At 34.5% G+C, this 8,884-nt stretch overlaps 1 non-coding gene across 1 annotated transcript; it reads right to left on the bottom strand.

Moving 5' to 3' along the window:
• Window positions 1–6,705: 6,705 nt before the first annotated feature.
• Window positions 6,706–6,778, bottom strand: Trnak-uuu. The gene has a single exon. It is a non-coding gene; the product is annotated as a tRNA-Lys (tRNA).
• Window positions 6,779–8,884: the final 2,106 nt, after the last annotated feature.

Below are 8,884 nucleotides of genomic sequence, written 5' to 3'. Positions count from 1 at the left end.
TACAATTCATAATAGTTATCTACGGAGTTGTTAAAGATCGTAGCCAAATTTATAAACAAGAAATTCAAATCAACTGGCACTTATAATAATACTGATACCAGAAATCTTATTTCTGAATAACCGCAGCGTGTAACTCATATAATCCATTATAATTTTTATTTATATTTATAATAATGAATTCTTTGCAGATAAACGCAGCGTCTCCGTCCGCAATCCAGTCCCGTGAGTACCCGCACACGAGCAGCGCAAGTTTCCCGACCTGACGTCTATACAGCCACAAACAAATGCAAGTTTAATGTCTTTAGCTACAACGCCGCGCCGGTACGTTCACTGAATTGTTCATCGTATTGATTTGTCTCCATACAATATTAATGGCTCCAATCAATTGTATTAACTGGATATACTATCGCTGTTCGGAGATTTGCTTGTTAGATTGCTTTGTATTGTTTGACTTTTACTGTTATGTCTCGCATATTGTTTAATGGAATGTTATAAAACGATCTGTGCTCGTGTTGGTTTTAATTTTTTAGAAGCTTTTATTTTACTTATAATGTTTGTATGTGTGTGTTTGGGTCATTTTTATAGCAAATGAGTATAATTGCAATTTTTTTTTTTTATTATTAATTGATTAAACAGATTAAGTTGAAATTTTGCACACGTGTTTAGTTTGGATGATAGGTTGGTTGAGTGACGTCATTGTAAATCCAATATGGCGGACGGTTCAAGATGAACGACTAGACTAGACTTTGTGCAAACCCTGAATATGGATATCAAATGTAAGGATTTGCTGTGAAAATACAGAAAAATAAAATTACTTCACTCTTAATCCAATATGGCGGACGGATTAAGGTGATAAACTAATTATTTTTTACGCACTCTTATTGTATGTATCAAAGAATTAACTGAGAAAAAATAAAGATCATTTTTAAAAAGACGCTTTTATTTAAATCGTGTAGTTGATACAATAATTAAGAAACTTGATTTTGATTAATTTTAAAGTAAATTACGCGACAAGCTCTTATCTCTAAATAGTATAAAACTATTATTAATTCAATTTAAAGGTTATTTCTCCCTTTATTCATAATCTGTGTATGAATATGCCTACGAAATGGATTTTGATGATTATCGAAATTATTTACAATAATGCCAATTGGGATACGGACATCAGGAATAATGCAATTGCTTCGACGAATAAAATCATATGAAAAATATTAAGATAAAATATATAAAATTGATGATGACCTAATAAAAGTCCCTGGGGGGTCACTGGATGCGGGCCGCTTCCAATAAGTTGATCTGAAAATATTTGGGGAAGGCCCATGTTCAGCAGTGGACATCCTGCGGCTGATGATGATGATGGTGGCATCAAATTTCGCCCTTTTAAACAAGTAATCGAATTTATGTTTGTTTATACGAAATCATAATCACTATAGCGCAGTCACTTTACCCTGGACAATACTAAATTATTCTCAAAATTAATTCGAAAATAGACACACAAATTTTATTCATCAGTTTTCATTTCATTTGCATTCGAATATTAAACAAATTTGTTAGGACTGAAACTGGCAAATCTGAATAATTAATTTTGTTTTACTACAACTATTAAATTGGCTCCGCTGTAATAAATTTGCTAATCTAAGTGGCACTTTAAAATAGACAAATAAATTCATAATTCATAATTTTTGATTGGCTTTTATATCTGAGCAAACAAAATGTGGGTATATTTTAATAAAAGTGAATATCGAATAAATAATAATATCAGTCCTGCATTATACCGTCCCACTGCTGAGCACGGGCCTCCTCTACTACTGAGAGTACGGATTGGCAGACTTGACATACTTTCGAAGTTCTTATGGAGAATTCATGGGTACCTATGTAGTTAGTCTCACGATGGTTTTCTCATTAGTTAAGCGAAAGATAAATTGATTAACAATACACTCATAACTTTGTAAACTCAAAGAAACGAGTTCTTAGGTTTTGGACGTGTAGACTTTTGTCGCAACAGTCCGTTCCATTCTTAACTATGCCATTGTGCACGTGGTAAGAGATACTTCTAAATAAACAATAAATTTACTCCCAGCTTTAAATTGTAACACAATTTATTATGATTGTGATTATTATGCTTGTCAAACAACACTGACACTAAAATTTAATAATACCCCTAATGATTGCAGTGTCCTTCAAACTTGAATACAATAGTGCTTGCATACTGTTGATTGATGACAAATTTACAAAGCGCTAATACAAGTTAACTAGTCCGTCACAAGAATAGACGTAAAAGTCAATAGTGCTGTGTCCACAACATCTAAAATGTAAGTTAATCTAATATTAGTCCACCGCAAGGGCGCACGGCAAATGGCCGAGATCCAATTTAGATCAACAAATATTAGTGCCTCCCTTCGTCCTAAGGTCCTTTGGGAATTTCAGACTAGGTCTAAAGTTCAGTTGTGTTCTGTTAAAATACCAACATAAGGTATCTAAATTAACAATTTATAGCTTTTAATACTAGACTAATTAATATGGTTAGTTCTGAAGGAGGATGCATCAAACAACACCTTTTTAAAATTAAACTATTTTTCGGATTCGGATTTCGGTCACGGGGAGAACGAAGGCTGCAGTCTTCGAAAAAATAGTTTAATTTTAATATCTAACATTCGCGTCAACATACAAAATCATCAAACACCTTTTTTAATAAAATTTTACGATAATGCGTTTTGAGAATATGACAACATAAAAATCACACCCAATGCAATAAATAATATTATATTATATACCTCTTGCTTTACTGTAGTCACTTACGAAATCACACATTTATGAATTTCGTTTAAACAATAATTTTATTACCATTCAACGACAAATATTTCCATACAAATACATGGAAACGCAAACAAAAAAGCAGCCAAATTAACAGACATTTATCCAGTTCGGAATATTAGGTAATAAAAATATTGTTTGTCGACCATTCGGGTATTTGCGCTGTGAATTCATATGTTCAGTTTTCATAATGTTTGCACAATTGTTTATTTTACATCAGACGTAGTTGGATGTTTAATATTAAATGCGTTGAAATTTATTTTTTAGGTATGAACGTTTGCGTGGGCTGGAATTAATATGGGGCTTTAATTTTAGTTTGATTTATTCATCTCTTGTACAAAGATTATAGGGCTTATGAAATTAGTTCTAACTACGTCTAATGCCAAGTTAGAAATAGTAAGGAATTAAAGGATGTTCCTTTTTTGCTAATACCGGTGCATCATTCTATTAGTTTTCTGAGTACACTAAAGCACTGACTTTACCCACCCATTTACTTATTTTATTTGTTTATTTATTTATTAGCCCTGTCACATTGTAAATATAATAATAATTCCCATAAATACACTAGGATTAAAATAGTATTTTAGTCACTGATATGCACAAGTACAGCGTACATAACATCTACTACAGAACTCGGCGAGTAACTGGTGGTAGGTCTCTCATATGTGAGAGGCCGCCTAAGAAGATACCACCGTAATGTCTATTCCTGCCGCCAAGCACAAGTGTGTGCGTTGCGTTCCGGTTTGAAGAGCATTGTAGCCAGTGTAACAACTGGACATAATAAGGCTTAACATCTCATGTCTCAGGATGGCGAGCTCAGTGTAATTCCAAACAATATTTTGTACTTCAAGGTGTTGGATGGTGATTCTACTGTTTATGTCTGTCTCGTCGCGTCATTCAAAACAATAAAAAAAGCTTATTTTGTATGTAACATCAAGATGGTGAAGCTATACATAATATTAAAAAGAAATCGACCTAAAAATACTAATAGTAATTTTTAGACGTATAACAATACATATACATCTTATTTCTGCATAAATGTCTGCTCGAAAATGAAATATAGCCTACTTTCCCTCTGCGTCTGAATAAAAGTTTGTTTTTAATGGAACTGAGCTTGAAAACCACAACCCTTGCCCCGAGTACTCGGCGACCCCCTGACCTCTATTATACGCCCTTTATTACAAAGAAGGGTGTATCCCGCTGCGGTTTACCTGTAATCCCGCACACACTGGTCAAAGGCGTTACAATAGAAAAACGCTTGATTAGTTGCAGAGTACTTAGCAAAGAGGGAGATCGAATTTAGGCAGTCTGTTGAAGGATTTTGTTAAACGACGACGGCATTGTGACCTCTCAGCACCTGATGGTAAGTGGAGTCCAATAGAATGTCGACTGACGAGTGATGATTACCCCTCGGCGGTCGACACAATTATGCCGGTCTGTTGGAAAGATGGTGGATGGTTTGGGATACATATTTGTACTATAATCACAATCGCTTTTTAATTATAAAAAGTGTTTGGGACCGTGTATTGAAAATGCACTGGCAAAATACTATATGGCATAGACACACACACAACATCACGCATTTATCCCCGAAGGGGTATGCAGGAGCGCAACCAAAGCAACCACTTTTCGCCAAGTGTAGTCCGTCCTATGATGTGATAGGGTGATTTTTTCTTTCTGCCTTTCTTCTTCGGGTAGTCATCACTTAGGTAGCTAGTGAAAGGCTGGTAGGTTAGCTAGGCTAGGGCTCATGTCCTCACCGGTGAGGATCGCGACGCGTTACCCTTCTATTTCCCCTACTTGCCAGCCCGAGCTGGTTACTTCGTACTTTTGTACCTAGTCTTTTGTATAAACTTTATCCCTAATTTAAAATCTCCATAGTTATATAAGTGATTTTAATAGTTGTTTAGAAATAATAATTATTCTTATTCTTTGTTTTGACGTATCATAAGTGCAACTTTGTTCGCCTACGTGATAAATAAAGTATTTTTAGGGGGTGAGCCTATCGCCATATCGGGCACAAATTACAGACTACGGGCTGATACTAAGCAGAAAAACCCAGGACCTCAGAGCGCTGTCGTATCGCACATGTAGTACAACTACGCCACCGAGGCAGTCATAGAGAATGGCATAGAGAATAAGGCCTACATGCAAAACCAGATATACGCAAACTGATCTTGGTTCTTGACAACTTTCCGTGGGCCGCTATGCTGGCTACCTTGTGTACGGTAGTCACTGTCCACGCATACTAATATCCTACTAAAACACCCTTTAATGATTAGCTCAAAGAAAAATACCAAAAATAAATCAAGACTAGAATGAGGTAGAGAGCAATTTAACAAATCGCTGTAACGTTTAACAATACTTTCTAACCACCGCAAACAATCCTTAGTCGAGGTCTTTGTTACTAAAAAAACTTATGAAGAGGAGCGAAGTAGTGAAAAAAGTTTTCTTTTTAAATTAGATAAGAACCTCCGTACGGAGTAAAAACGTCTTTCTAAGCAGTGTGCGAGCGAGAGGCAAAGACGTCTGTTAGATAGCATATTTTAAAATATTGAGTATTAATTTTGTTGTGCGTCAGGCTTAGTAAGTCTTTTCCTAGATTAAAAGTTTAACAGGAACTGTTTATTTTTTCGGGATAAAATAATAATATAATAGTACTAGCTTTTGCTCGCGGCTTCGCCCGCGTGAAGGTGTTTTCCAGGATAAAATTCCACTGTTTGATAAAAGTCTTGCTACATATTTTCCCGGTACTTATAGGTTCAAACTAATTTTATCCCCAATCTATAATTTCAGTTCAATCAGTCGAAAATCTAAGAACATTTATACAAACTTTCATCCCCTATTTTATCCCCTTAAGGGTAGAATTTATCAAAATCCTTTCTTAGGGGATGCCTACGTCACAGTAGCTTTATGCATGTAAAGTCTTAGCCCGATCCGTCCAATGGTTTGGGCTGTTCCTTGATATATCACTGTCAGTCACCTTTGAGTTATATATTATATTAACAACTGAAGTTAGCTAAAATTGAGTTTCTCGAAGCCGACCACTATTTATGTACTATGTATTTTGAGACTATGCAATTTTGTCGCATTCGCGATTCACTCACTTTTGTTGAGTTTCAGAACGCGATATTAGATCCTCCAACGCGCACGCGAATTTGAACTTTATGCAGCGGTAATAAATTACAAATTGACTCTCCATTTTATTTAGAAAACGTTTTTATGGGAAATAGAAAAATGCTGTTTTGAGGATTTTCCCGGCAATTATTCGAATTTTTCTCACCTTTTAAACCTTCCCTAGACCTCCACGAATAATTCAAGACCAAGATAAGATAAATCCGTTCAGCCGTTCTCGAGTTTTAGCGAGACTAACGAACAGCAATTGATTTTTATATATGTAGATTAGCCCTGTATACTGTCCCACTGCTGGGCACAGGCCTCCTCTAACCACTGAGAGGGTTTAGTCCACTACGCTGGCCTAGTGCGATTAGTAGACTTCACACACCACAAAATTCCTTTAGAGAATTTCTTAGGTATGCAGGTTTCCTCACGATGTTTTCCTTAACCGTTAAAGTAATCGATAATTCACAAAGAATACACACATAATTTTAGAAAAGTTTGAGGTGTGTGCCCTAGGGATTCGAACCTGCGGACATTCGTCTCGGCAGTCCGTTTCACACCCAACTAGGCTATCGCCGCTTTTTTGGGATAAAATATCTATGTCTAATGTCAGTCTTCATTCTATAAATTAATTCTGTACTAATTTCTTACTAGAAACACAATTTCCCTTTTACATATTAAGTAAGAGAATTACTAACTGGGTACATCATTTTAATGAAAATGTATGTGTAGTGACACAAAAGGAAGAAAAAAACAATAAAAAAGAGGACCCGCCCGAACAGGGACTTGAACCCTGGACCCTTGGATTAAAAGTCCAATGCTCTACCGACTGAGCTATCCGGGCTGTGCTAGCTTCTGTTATAATTAAGTAATATTAACAAAATATATTTTTAAGTAATAGTTGTTTTAAAAATAAATTCATTTTGTTTTGTTGTACACAACTATCGGCTTAATTTGCATTTAAAGGTCATTTTGCATTGAATACTTTACGAGATTTATTTCATAAATGATGCTATAAAATGAGCAAAAAATTATTCTGAATTTTAATTTTATTTTTTATTTATTTTATTATTTATTTGAATCGTTTTAATCAGATTTGATTACTATACTGCCAACTTATTATTTTATTTAAATAGAGGTCAAGGTTATTTATATTTCTTATATTTAGTGCTAGAAAATATATTTTAAGCTAGTTACTGAATATACTGACCTCTCGGCCATTCGCAAAGATTCATTAAAGTTCTATACATTTTCGGCGTACGAGTCACGGAACATACAAAGATTTATAAATAATTTATTTAAACATCTATTTTAGCTCTTTATGAAAATTTTAAGCTATTAAAATATTCCTTATTATATTGTAATTATATTATTGAATAGTGCTGGTTGCAAATTAAAATGATATAGACTTTAAGAGATTTTTGATATTTTCAACGATTTTTGTGGGTATTTTATTGTAAAATTTATGACAAAATATCCACATTATAAAAAAAACATATTGTTGACATTATTTTGTTTAATTTTTAATAAAATTTCTGAACTCAAAGACTTAGTATTAATATACTATTACTATACTTATTAACTTATCACACAGTTATACTGATAAATTACACTTATTTCTGGTTTGAAAGTTATATTTAATCACAGTACACAGGTAACAATATGTTCGACACTTGATTTATCGAAGACTAACTCTCTATAGCAGGCTGCATCGCTTTTATAGTATTTGCACCCATTATTACAATACCACTACCAACATGTTTGACAATATCGAACTACCGACAACAATGAAAAACTATTTATAAACAATGTTAATTATTATTCTTCTCCCGCGGCCACAACATACTAATCGTATAATTCCAAAAAGTATATGCCCATCTTTAAGTAAAAGGTCCGATGAAAATTACTCTTAACTTCTAGAAATGGCATTTAACAACAAATATAGAGATTCATAATGCCTTTTACGCCAACATAGCTATCACAATTAACAACAATCAATACCAAATTAGTCACATGGCGTCTATCGTTACAAAAAAATTAAAACTGTTAATTAAATACTGAAATGTGTTACAGTAAATGCGTAATTACGTATTGTGGTTAAAAAGTATCGTATTGCCCGCAGTTTATAGCCATTGTTCCAGCAATACGATTCAGCACAGCGGTTATTCTTTCACTAATTATGCAAACTGTTCAATTATGCATATGCGGTGCAATTGGTGAGGTGAAATAATCTTATAATATAATTTTGTGGCGTCTGGTGCCAGTCTAGATATTATTATTTGCTCGTGGTAGGATATATTTTATATCCGCCTGGATAGCGACCACCGTACACAAGATGTTAAAAGACGCCATAGTGGCCCACGTAAGTGTGTCGTGTTCCGGGATCAGTCTATGTATATCCGCTTCCAATAGGCCGGCATAATTGTACTGCTGAGGGGTAATCATCTCTCGCCATTCGACATTCTATTTGACCCTACTCCACTTATTATCAAGTGCTTTTGCAGCTACTTTGCCGGACACGAATAAAAAAATTGCTGTTCAAAATACGTCTTTGTGAACGTAGTAAGAAGAATAAATTAACCAATCAATAATTTTGTTAATTTATTCTTCTTACTATACCAATCAATATTTGATATATTGTACAGTGGAGCGCAATGTTTTTTTTACTAATATTAACACAATACTGCGAAAGCATTTGTTTACTCATAAAAGGGCATTTAATCCAACTTAGCCCATACTGGCTCATCATCATCATCTCAGCCACAGGAAGTCCACTGCTGAACATAGGCCTCCCCCAAGGCTCTTCTCTTCGTGCACTAAATTGACAATTCATTACCTTTTACTAATATAAGTATATGAGTTACAGTAAATGCGTAATTACGTATTGAGTAGCCTGCAGTTTATTGCCATTGTTCGAGCAATACGATTCAGCGCAGCGGTTATTCTTTCA

The sequence above is a fragment of the Manduca sexta genome, chromosome 22 (genome assembly GCF_014839805.1).
Source record: "Manduca sexta isolate Smith_Timp_Sample1 chromosome 22, JHU_Msex_v1.0, whole genome shotgun sequence".
NCBI classification, from domain to species: Eukaryota; Metazoa; Arthropoda; class Insecta; order Lepidoptera; family Sphingidae; genus Manduca; species Manduca sexta.
This window is presented reverse-complemented; position numbering and strand designations above follow the sequence as displayed.